The 12,955-nt window shown below is 43.8% G+C and overlaps 1 long non-coding RNA gene across 1 annotated transcript; it reads right to left on the reverse strand.

Annotated features, from left to right (window-relative positions):
• Positions 1-1,106: 1,106 nt before the first annotated feature.
• Positions 1,107-2,012, reverse strand: LOC111964750 (uncharacterized). The gene is made up of 3 exons (XR_002877433.2): positions 1,911-2,012; positions 1,357-1,535; positions 1,107-1,190 (listed from the first exon to the last, which is right to left on the reverse strand). It is a non-coding gene; the product is annotated as an uncharacterized lncRNA (long non-coding RNA).
• Positions 2,013-12,955: the final 10,943 nt, after the last annotated feature.

A 12,955-nucleotide genomic window follows, 5' to 3' on the forward strand; every position in this document is an offset into this window, starting at 1 on the left:
GCGAAACTCTATAGAGTAATCCGTTATGGATCGATCACCTTGACATAGGGAAGCCAGGGCCCTGGAAGCCTCCTTCCCAAAAACTGAACGATCAAAACCCGTATCATCTCCTCTTTAAAGCTCTGATACGTTAGAACACTCAGCCCTTGCCTCCCAGATAGCTGTGCCCACTCCCGAGCCCGACCCAGTAAGGAGTGATATGACGTAAGCGATCCGAGCTCTCTCTCTTGAGTACGTGTTGGGCCTGGAGAGAGAACACAATATCACACTGGGTGAGAAAGGAGCGACACTCAGTGGCTGCCCAGAGTAACATGGTGGGTTATTAACCCTAGGTTCCGGAGACTCGGAAGACCAGGAAGTAGCTGGTGGCACGAGACGAAGACTCAGAAACTGTCCAGAGAGATCGGAGACCTGAGCGGCCAAGGGTCTCAACGGCATGACGAGCACAAAACAATTCCTGCTCGTGTCTGCCGAGCATTGCTCCCTGGAACTCGACGGCAGTGTTGGAGAACCATAGTCGCTGGGTCCATCTTGGTCGGATTCTTCTGTTTATGCTGGTGAATGAGGACCCAAAAGCGACGTAATGAAAACAGAGTCTTTATTCCAGTATCAAACAAACAATGATTCTCCTGGATATATCAAAGGTAAATCCAAAACAGGAAACTGAAATCCTCTCGTCAGTAGAGAGGAACGACTGGAGACGCGACACAGACTGCAGGTCGCTTCAGGAAGGCACAGGCCGTAGCTGACCATAGACACCTGCTCACACGCAGCATCTGAAGAAGGCAAAAACACGACAGGGCGGAACAAGGACACAGGACAGCAAACATCAACAAGAATCCGACAAGGACAGAAGCGGAAAACAGAGGGAGAAATAGGGACTCTAATCAGAGGCAAAATAGGGGACGGTGTGAAAGAGTAAATTGCGGTCGTTAGGAGAATGAGAAACAGCTGGGAGCAGGAACGGAACGATAGAGAGAGAGAGCGGGAGAGGGAGAGAGGGAGGAGGAGAGAGAGAGAGAGAAAGAGGGAAAGAACCTAATAAGACCAGCAGAGGGAAGCACAGGGACAAGACATGATGATCAAAGACAAAACATGACAGACAGTGCCTCCAGAGTTCCCGCTTCTCTTTGTAGGCTCCCCAGTGCCTCTTCATCTCCTGCACCAGGATCCTCTTTTCCTCCTGCAGTCTGTTCACCAACATCAGTCTGTCAAAGATTGCCTTTTTGATGGCAAGATATCTGTTGCCTGTGAGATGTAAACTCACAGAGGTATATAACAGATCAACAGCAATGATTGCAGACTACAATGAAGGTAAAAATTCCCAATAGATACCTTCTGCAATCATATACTTACTGGTGCCAAGGTTCTCCCATGGCCACACAAAGTTGTCAGTGTTGAGCATCCACTGTGGGGAGCCTAAACTCTGCCCGCTGCTCGTGAAGTTGAACTATGGCAGCTGTCAAGGCTGCCTTGTCCTCAACAATTTTTCTCAGAATCACCCGAATTTCTCTGATGCCTTCTCTTGTTGACGTCTGAATAAAAAGGGATGATTAAACGGACTGTAGATTCAGATATATTACATGACTATAAGTTATAGAGCTACTATAGAGACACAAACAAAGAGAGTACAAAGAAATCAACTTATTTCTAAACCATGTGTTGTCATGCAGTTATAACATTATACAAGGCATGCTGAGTTGTTGCTTATAAGGTACTCTGCTGTTTATTGTCACGTAATTTCTCAGTTTAATGAAATTCTTTACATTAGATCAATTAATAACATTGGTCATGCCTACATTTCATCATAAACGTGGTCTGATGTGTATGACTAATGCATATTCTTTCGTAAATCAGTTTTACTGCTTGATTAATAATGCGTTTGAGGTCATATTGTTGTTGGGGCTTACCTGTCAAACGGTAGAGGTAGTGTTTTCTCTGTTTCACACTGAGGTAAAGCCCTTCAATCTTCTTCTGGAGATCACCCATCTGCCCTGTCTGACTATCTTGAAGTGTGGCTGTCAGACATAGGGCATGTTACAAACATGTCTCCACTGACATCAATGCAATTATGAAGTTGAGAGACAGAGAAACCTTCACTTTTCTACCTGTTGGATTCTGGCTTGAAATATACTTATTCCCGTCATCATATTAGAACGTATTGATTACTTGACATGTACTGTATAAGAAATGTACATGTTAGGGGTCAATGAACGGTGAATAGGAACTTTCTGCATGGAAAGTTACTGAGTGAGACAATGGGAAGTGCAGAAAGTTAATTTTATTTTCAAACATGTTATTACTTAATATTTATATTTCTAAGGAAGGAGGCAACGAGTAGCAGTCTAGTTTCAGTTCCTGATAAGGCATGCCAGTTGCAATGGAACTAGGACAAAAAGGGATGTGGAACTGAACTCGGGATAAGGTCAACAGTTGAAGAGAGAGTTGACACTACTGGAAAGGGTCCCATAGAGGCCCACCCCAAAGACCATCTAACTACAGTCGTGGCCAAAAGTTTTGAGAATGACACAAATATTAATTTCCACAAAGTTTGCTGCTTCAGTGTCTTTAGATATTTTTGTCAGATGTTACTATGGAATACTGAAGTATAATTACACGCATTTCATAAGTGTCAAAGGCTTTTATTGACAATTACATGAAGTTGATGCAAAGAGTCAATATTTGCAGTCTTGACCCTTCTTTTTCAAGACCTCTGCAATCTGCAATCCGCCCTGGCATGCTGTCAATTAACTTCTGGGCCACATCCTGACTGATGGCAGCCCATTCTTGCATAATCAATGCTTGGAGTTAGTCAGAATTTGTGGGTTTTTGTTTGTCCACCCGCCTCTTGAGGATTGACCACAAGTTCTCAATGAGATTAAGGCTGTCTCTTATACACATCTAGATGTGTATAAGAGACAGGTACTGGTGGTGCCCCGATACTGGAGCTGAATCAGCTTTAGGAGACGGTCCTGGCACTTATTGGACTTTCTTGGGCGCCCTGAAGCCTTCTTCACAACAATTGAACCGCTCTCCATGAAGTTCTTGATGACCCGATAAATGGTTGATTTAGGTGCAATCTTACTGGCAGCAATATCCTTGCCTGTGAAGCCCTTTTTGTGCAAAGCAATGATAATGGAACGTGTTTCCTTGCAGGTAACCATGGTTGACAGAGGAAGAACAATGATTCCAAGCACCACCCTCTTTTTGAAGCTTCCAGTCTGTTATTCGAACTCAATCAGCATGACAGAGTGATCTCCAGCCTTGTCCTCATCAACACTCACACCTGTGTTAACGAGAGAAGCACTGACGTGATGCCAGCTGGTCATTTTGTGGCAGGGCTGAAATGCAGTGGAAATGTCTTTTGGGGATTCAGTTAATTTGCATGGCAAAGAGGGACTTTGCAATTAATTGTAATTCATCTGATCACTCATCATAACATTCTGGAGTATATGCAAATTGCCATCATACAAACTGAGGCAGCAGACTGTGAAAATTAATATTTGTGTCATTCTCAAAACTTTTGGCCACGACTGTGCAGTTCTATCCCATACACTACCACGGCCATGAGGGTCCTAGACTTAGGCAGGTCATGGCACTACCAGTGAGAGGAACATACTGTGTTTCTGCCTAACAACAGAGACAAATTGTTTATCTTAGACATACAAGACATACTCCCCCTAGTCAGAAGGTATAAATATATGCTAGTTTCAGTTCCTGATAAGGCATGCCAGTTGCAATGGAATGTTTGTGGGTTGAATAAACTTGGTTTGAGCTTTTTCTGGTTGTCCGTTTTAGTTTTTGCTCTATTTTTGCTCTATCTATTTTTTCAACATACTTTCAGGCCACTGCTGCAGCTCAGCAACTCACCCCTGAAGCACAGTGTCATTGATGTCCAGCCCTGCCTGCTTTTCTTCAAGGAGGCTAGTCTCCTCTTTCAGTCTTTTGACATTCTGAAAAAAATACAATTCAATTAAGGAATAACATAGGTGAAGGTTCTAATTTGTCAAGTGAATCACACACAAAAAGTGTCTTTAATGTATACAGTCATCTTGATGTTATACTACATGAAGTAAAAATAATAAAAAGCTGAGCCAGGATTGCAGACAGAAGATCAGACATGTAAAAATCGATAAACAAGAATGAAAAAGCAGATACAAATACAGGATTATGAAAGCCCCCCCAAAAAAATACCTTCACATATGTCTTTGCCAACATACAATTCATATTCTTAATGCAGCCAAATGCTAGTAGTACGGACAGACATTTACACACTGTTGGAAAAACATGTTCAGTCAGCTATTCTAAGAAAGTATTACTGTGTGCCTAACCAGTCAACATAAAGACTGCAATTACAGTCATGTGTAAAATAGAAAAAACAACAACAATAAAATGTTGAACATAGCATAACATATCATCATAGCATCATCAGTTAACCCCAAAAAGTAAATGTCCTTCACTGTCAGCTTCTCCCTTCAGCAATAACATGTGTCCAAGAAAATGTCCTGCTTTGGGGCAATTTCTTTGGTTTCCATTCGTCAATGTTCATTTTTTTCCAGAGTGGGATAATTAGTCCCACGCCCAACCCCCAACATGGAGGACCATGGACTGCTTTGTCTGCCTCCTACCCTTTGACCTGGCCGGCTTGGTTGTACCTGCACAGAGTATAAACCCCCTCCGCCTTAGCTCTCAGGGTCATTGGAGTACTCAAGCCTCTCCACCGCGGCAAAGTGACAGTCCAGGAGAAGGTTTATCTTATTAATTGAAGTGTGCTGGAGCTCAAACATAAGGACCAATTAATAGTTACACATTATTAAGGGAATTGTGTTGCAATCACAAACCTTCTTCAACATGACTTATGTTATCATGTGCACTTTGTCGCGATAGCAGCTCTGGATATAAAACTATTCACCTGCTCGACTTCCTCTCCAGTTGTGTTGCCGGCACCAGGCTGATTGTGGCCTCCCCATTTGAGCTATAATGCCATAATGAACCAAAACATTACAATATCCTTTCTGCATAACAAAAAAAGTAAAGAAGGAAAACAATTACTTTACAAGACAATTCATGTGTCTTTGCATGCATAATGGACAGGAGAGCGTACAACTGTCTGCAAATATGGCCAGTATTTGCAGCCAACATCGCACCAGAAAAAAAACACAGTGCCAGCAGAAGACAGCTCCTTCTGCAAGTACATTGCATAGGCGTAGAGTGCATTCGTAAAGTATTTAGACCCCTTGACTTTTTCCATATTTTGTTACTTTACAGCCTTATTCTACAATGGATTAAATTTTGTTTTTTTTCTCATCAATCTACACAAAATACCTCATAATGACAAAGCAAAAACAGGTTTTTAGAAATGTTTGCTTATTTAAAAATACTTTAAAAAACTTAAATAGTATTCAGAGCCTTTACTCAGCACTTTTTTGAAGCACCTTTGGTAGTAATTACAGCCCCGGGTCTTCTTGGGTATGACGCTACAAGCTTGGCACACCTGCATTTAGGGAGTTTATCCCATTCTTCTCTGCAGATCCTCTCTAGCTCTGTCAGGCTGGATGGGGAGCATCGCTGCACAGCTATTTTCAGGTCTCTCCAGAGATGTTAGATTGGGTTCAAGTCCGGGCTCTGGCTGAGCCACTGTAGGACATTCAGAGACTTGTCTCAAAGCCACTCATGCATTATCTTGGCTGTGTGCTCAGGGTCGTTGTCCTGCTGGAAGGTGAACCTGCACCCCAGTCAAAGGTCCTGAGCGCTATGGAGCAGGTTTTCATCAAGGATCTCTCTGTCCTTTCCTCCATTCATCTTTCCCTCGATCCTGACTAGTCTCCCAGTCCCTGCCGCTGAAAAACATCCCCACAGCATGATGCTGCCACCACCATGCTTCACCATAGGGGTGGTGCCAGGTTTCTTCCATACGTGACGCTTGGCATTCAGGCCAAAGAGTTCAATCTTGGTTTCATCAGACCAGAGAATCTTGTTTCCCATGGTCTGAGAGTCCTTTACGTGCCTTTTGGCAAACTCCAAGCGGGCTGTCATGTGCCTTTTATTGAGGAGTGGCTTCCGTCTGGCCACTCTACCGTACAGGCTTGATTGGTGGAGTGTTGCAGAGATGGTTGTCTTTCTGGAAGGTTCTCCCATCTCCACAGAGGAACTCTGGAGTGACCATCGGGCCCATCTACCCTGATTGCTGAGTTTGGCCGTTTAAGAATGATGGAGGCCACCGTGTTCTTGGGAACATTCAATGCTGCAGAATTTTTTTGGTACCCTTCCCCAGATCTGTGCCTCGACACAATCCTGTCTCGGAGTTCTACGAACAATTCCTTCAACCTTAGGGCTTGGCTTTTGCTCTGACATACATTGTCAACTGTGAGATCTTATGTAGACGGGTGTGTGCCTATCCAAATCATGTACAATCACTTCAATTTACCACAGGTTGACTCCAATCAAGTTGTAGAAACATCTCAAGGATGATCAGTGAAAACAGGATGCACCTGACCTCAATTTTGAATCTCATAGCAAAGGGTTTGAATACTTATGTAAATAAGGTATTTCTGTTTTGTTTTTTTATAAATTTGCAAAAATGTCTAAAAACCTGTTTTTGCTTTGTCATTGTGGGGTATTGTGAGGATTTTTAAAATTTTTATCCATTTTAGAATAAGGCTGTAACGTTACAAAATGTGGAAAAAGTCAAGGGGTCTGAATACTGTCTGAAGGCACTGTAGTAATATCAGATTGGGAGAGCGCTTCCAATTCGACAACCAGACCAGGCCGTGGACTCTCCTAATGGATGCAGAGTCCTTAGGGCTAGACCACTATCCAGTGATGGATGACATGGTGGCTGCCATGATCCTCCCTAACAAGGAGACTGTTGGCAAGGTGCCTCGCCTCAAACCAGGACCTGAAAGAGTAAGCGATAAACGGCTACAAAGCACTTTCAGGACCCTCTCCCTCATGGTGCACCTCGTTAACATGGCTACGAGGCTACAACCCTACCTCGCCCTGCTGATCCCTCGCCTCCAAGGGGTGGTGATGAGCTTCTTAAGGTGGCCACAGAGGTGGCTGCTCACTATGCTCCAGACGGACATGGCACGTGCCAACGGTAATGCTTTGGCTTCAGTGGGGACTTCACGCTACCATCTTTGGCTGGCACAGTCTAAACTGCAACTGCAAGTTCAGAAAACATTCTTGGAGCTCCCCTTCACACCAGGTTCCACCTTTGGGCCAGGGGTCGACAAAATCAGACTTCAGAACTGAGCAAAGACAGAGAAACATTGCAGGAGTTCTTGGCAACTGCACACCCTTCCGCCGCCCTTCAAAGGAGCTGGAAGACAGGGCAGGATGTCTCAAGGGTGCTCCAGCAATGTCTTGGCCCCCCTCCTCCCCCACGAGACAGCAGGGGCAGGGAAATGGGGGTTCGCCTGGCACTCCAACAGTTCCTGCCCTACTTGGAGGGGAAGCATGACCTGGTCAGATCAGACAACACCACGGTAGTGGCGTATATCAATCACCAGGGGGATCACGGCACCTCCATGAAATAGCTCAGGAGCTCTTGCTGTGGGCTCAGGCCCGCTTAGTGTCACTGCGGGCAGCGCACATACCCGGGGTCTTGAACCAGGTAGAGGACATGCTTTTGAGAAAAGGCCCGCCGAAGGGGGACTGGAGCCGACACACTCAGATTGTGTTACAGCTGTGGGAAAGGTTCGGTGTGCTCTGGCATCCAGACCCATACCGCCTCCAGCTTTGGGCTTGGCCCTTGAGAGGTGTAAATGAGCAAGTCTAGGTATTCAGGACAATGTGGTCAACACATTGCAGAATGCCAGGGCTTCCTCCACCAACGCATCATATCAAATGTGGTGGGGAATATTCTGTGCTTGGTGTGAGGGTCATAATGTTGCCCCCGAGTCGTGTGATGTACAAAAGGTTTTACACTTTTTACAATCACTGCTTGATAAGGGCAGAGCGGCATCTACTTTGAGAGTGAATTTGGCTTCAATTTCGGCATGCCGTGACAATGGCCCGGAGGTACCCATGGGTGACCACCCCTTGCTCTCCAAGTTTATGACGGGAGTTAAGCATCTGCGTCCAACAAAGGCCCGTTCGGAACCAAACTGGGACCTTGACGTGGTGTTGTCAGCACTTGATAGGCCACCTTTCAAGCCCCTGGGGTTAGCGTCTTTGAAGCATCTTACCATGAAGGTGGCATTCCTGTTGGCTATTGTCTCTACTAAGAGGGTTAGTGAACTGCATGCTCTTTCAGTGAGCGCTGAATGTTTCCAAATGGGTGCAGATCATCCGACCTAACCTATTTCTTGCCGAAGGTCCTGTCTGACAGACGTGTGAACCAGGCCTTACATTTGTCAGCATACGCACCTCCCATGGCTGCAAGTGTGCTGGGTCTTTCCCCAAGTGTGCTGTGCCCGGTGAGGGACTAAGACAATACGACAGTCGGAGCAACTGTTTGTGTGTTATTGTCAGAGAGATCTTGGGAAGAGCCTATCGAAACAGAGAGTCTCACATTTGATTGTGGACACTATTACTACAGCATATCAGCTGGCTGGCCAGCCTTTGCCGTTTGCTGTGGTGGTGCATTCTACTAGAGGTGTAGCTACATCGTGGGCCTTGCTCCGAGGAGTTCCCATTGATGAAATTTGCGCCTCGTGTCTTTGATCAAAGTTCTAGACTACTTTACATTACAGCTACAGACTGTAAATGTCTAGTCTTCACCTTCACTCGTCGAGAGTTTGAGGGTCTTACCATTTGTAACATATTCAGCTCGCACTGCACATATTCTGGTCTGGTAGAGTCTAACCATTCGTCAGCCATGTAGCCACCGCCCTACGCTGTCTGGTCTCAATGGTTGATTATTCAGGGTACAGCTAGAACCACTTTACACACCGGCAGCAACCCGGCATGTTTTGGTCTAATATGTTAATTCTTTAGGAGTTGGCACGCTCGTCCTCCTCCTCATCTGAGGAGGAGAAGTTTGAAGGATCGGAGGACCAATATGCAGCGTGGTAAGTGTTCATCTTGAATTTAATAAACACAGAGAACACTTAACGAAACTATACAAAACAATAAACAACGAACGTGAAGCTAATGAATAATAGTGCTGACACAAAAACACTACACTTAGACAATCACCCACAACCCACAATGACAAAACAGGCTACCTAAATATGGTTCCCAATCAGAGACAATGACTAACACCTGCCTCTGATTGAGAACCATATCAGGCCAAACACAGAAACAGACAAACTAGACAATACAACATAGAATGCCCACTCAGATCACACCCTGACCAAACAAAACATAGAAACATACAAAGCAAACTATGGTCAGGGCGTGACAGGAGTCCTTTATAAGCACTATGGCAAAAGGGGTGTTCCATCCATTTGGCATAATGTCTGTGCTTACATGGGCGTGGTTACTGACTGGGTAAAACTACATGAAAAACAATTATTTCATTTTGAAGGCTAAAATCACATTTCATCTTCTCACAAATAGTTTCATATTTAATCATATAAGTTTTACAACATTTAGATGTAACTCTGACATATATATTGAGAAATCTCTTAAAGTTACAATGTTTCCATTACAATGTCTTTAATGATATCACAAAACAACAAATTATCTGACATGATTGTTCTTTAGTCCCTCAACCATTTCACACATTATTTGTGTTAGAAATATTGTTTCATTATCCACTTTTGGCTGTTGGAGTTTTGGCAGGAAGAATCTCTTTGTAACAAAGGGTTCTGTTCCCTCAATACTGCCTGGCATGGAGAGAAAGTTTCTGCAAGGTATTTACGACCGTCATTAAAACTGGCCAACTCCCCCAGTAGAGGGGGTCTTGAAACCTTTGATTAGCCGGCACCTTTGATCTACATCCAGGAGGGCAAGTCATGACAGTACATAGTTAATGAGAGACTGGGTTGACACAGCACAGAAGAGTGCAAGAGACTTGACCAAAAATACAACATGAGAACAAGCGGACATAAACGCTCATAAAAACGTAAAATAACAAAACCTAGATTATTGCGATACATGAATTTGGAATATCCCGCATAAGCATACATTTGAATTAATCAAATTAATTCTATATATTGCCCAGCCCTATGCCATGGTCACAATGTTACACACCAAAATCATCATAAATTATATTATAAATTGTATTATATTTTTGTTCTACAGTATGCCCAATGTCCATTGAGTCCACTACTGTATCCCACTGACTGTGAGTGACCTGACCGGAGAGGAGGTATTTGTTACATCATGCACATAATACCATGTACATTCAGATGACAATAGTGGATCGGAGAGGGGAGTTAGCCGAGGCACTAACTCGTGAAATCTCTTTTGAGTTCCACAACCTTCCATTTCAGGCCATGGGTTAAGCTCTCATGTGAGCTGTTTTGTTGAATGCACAGATCACATATTCAGTTGCATGTTTCAGGAATGTTCCAGTGTCAGAGATATTTCCTGTGCTTTAACTCATGTTGATAGCCTTTTCAAATCTTACTGTTTAATCGTCTTTGTAGTTTAATGCCCCCCTCCCCTTGTGTTAAAAAGAGTACATCTTTATTTTTATTGAATTAGGGTAGACAAGTGGAATACAAGATAGACTATTGCCCCATACACACTCTGCACAACTTGTACAACTGATGTAAAATGCATTTGACACAATGGCTGTGATACAAAATGTTTGTGAAACAGAGTTTCCACAAATCTTTACAAAAGCATTGGTAGGTGTCTCCTTTTTTTGCAGACAAACTCTCTGTTGTATCACAAGTGTTGTGTCAAATGTGTTGCTCCTCTAAAAATCGTTACACAATCATTAGGCAGTGTCTCCACGGCTGTGTAAACTTGTTCAGTATACACTGAGTGTGTACAGGCCGTGCCCCTGTGGTGGTCCTTACACAGTAGGTGTATAATGACTGTGTAATGACCACCACAGGGGCCCGGCCTGTACACACTCAGTGTATACTGAACAAGTTTACACAGCCGTGGAGACACTACCTAATGATTGTGTAATGATTTTTAGAGGAGCAAGCTGCAGGTCTAAAGGATCTGTGCTTTTCTTTTCCATTGAAGAATTCAAAGACAAACCCTACAATATCTGCTGCAATGTGATGTCTAACCATTATACAATACTTCAAGCGCATTAAAAGTATTATGCATTCATTCGCAATGACGCCTCAGCCTCGCCAGCAGCTTGAGGATGAGACATGAGGGCAGGCTGTCTGCACATTACACAAGCACAGCACAGTTAGTCTGACAGTATGGAAGTGTTAGAAGAAGTGAGGCGATAGGAGGCAGTACTGCAGCCAGAGCCCAGCCCCTGTTCCATCCATCCACAGGCAGCAACAGGGCATCAGCCACTGTACTGCGCAGTTCCACTCCCAAACCCGTCATGTGAGGCTTTACATTGATCATGCGAGTAGGAACATCAATGCACAGAGTCCTCCTTACAGCTCACACTGTATCATACGAGCTTGAGGCACACACAGTCATGTACTTCTCACATGGGCACACTCAAGCCCTCTGACACACAGCCCTCTCACGCAGTTTCCCACACTGTTTACAATGGGCTAACTAGCACTAAGCAGGTGTTCTGTCATCACATCAGCACACAGACAGGGAACTTAACCTCCTAGATGTCTTTTCTGGGTGAGTTAGGTAACCAGTTTTCCCACAAAGCACTGCTTTGCCCTACTTCTGTCAGTGTGTTACATGTTTTATAAAATCGGGGGTAGGTGTATATGCCATGTTCCCATAGCAACCCCTGCATCTAGTGACCTTAACCTTTCAGTTATAACCTTACTTGGCGTGTAACATAAGACTAGTATTATGTGGCCAGTCTCTGGCCAGGGCACACTGATGAAGGATCTGATTTAAGGCAGATGCTGAAAAATAGTATCTTTATACTATCTATTTCCAGTGGGACTCTGTAGTTTAATAATACCTTTCTTCACGCCTTTGAGACCCCACTTTGTCACTCTAAAGTTTGTTTCTGCATTTTTCGGTCCTGAATACAGAGCAGGACACCTTATATAAAAAAAAAAGTAAGCGATATTTGGTGATATTCCTGGACCTACTGCTGAAACATGCCCTCTCTCAAAGGCAGGAGAACTAGATACACTGATACTCTGCAGATGCTAACCCGATTTCAAAGTTTACGTAACGTCTGACTCTGCCCCGTTATGTAAGCCCTATTAAAAATATCCTCATTGGCTTCTCCCTCACTCCCACCAGACAGACAGCCTGCAAATTACATTGGTACTACTTGTCCCCCCTTCCTCCGAGTCCATCATCCCTCCCAGTCATGGAGGTGCTGTGGTGCGATTCGGTGTGGTATGGGTCAGGTCATCTCCTCCAGAAAAAAAGGCAGGGCTGCAGAATGTGGGGCAGTGGGACAGGGGGAGCGGAATAGCGTATCTTTCCTTCTAACCGTGACCTACATTCACGGTGTTATGTAAACTCAATGCACCGTTTCATAAGCTATTTGTTATGTCCAAGCTTTCTAGACATTTCTAAAGAGCTACTTTGATACTTCTTTAAACTGACAAACACGTAACCAAAGTAGAGAAATATAGAACACAGGATTAGGGATGCTTCAGATTAAAGACCATCGGTTTAGCTATTATTCCACAAATTAAGAGCATAACCTTTTTTTATTTAGAATTGTGGTTTTTGTACATTGTATAACATTGCAATGACTACATTTCTATAAAAACAAAAATATAACATTGGATAAGATGCCAACCACATACATTCATTTTTGTAAACACATACAGTTAAGAGGCAATTATACAAGTGTTACACAACCACCAAAGTAAGACTCCATGGTCACGTCATCTCCATAGAAACAAATGACATGTCAATATGAATCAATTAGCATGTTCTGTGGTGGAAGAGCTACAGGAGTGTCAGAGGTAGATGGACTTAGATCACTAGC

This window comes from Salvelinus sp. IW2-2015, linkage group LG6.1 (assembly GCF_002910315.2).
Source record: "Salvelinus sp. IW2-2015 linkage group LG6.1, ASM291031v2, whole genome shotgun sequence".
Classification (NCBI taxonomy): Eukaryota; Metazoa; Chordata; class Actinopteri; order Salmoniformes; family Salmonidae; genus Salvelinus; species Salvelinus sp. IW2-2015.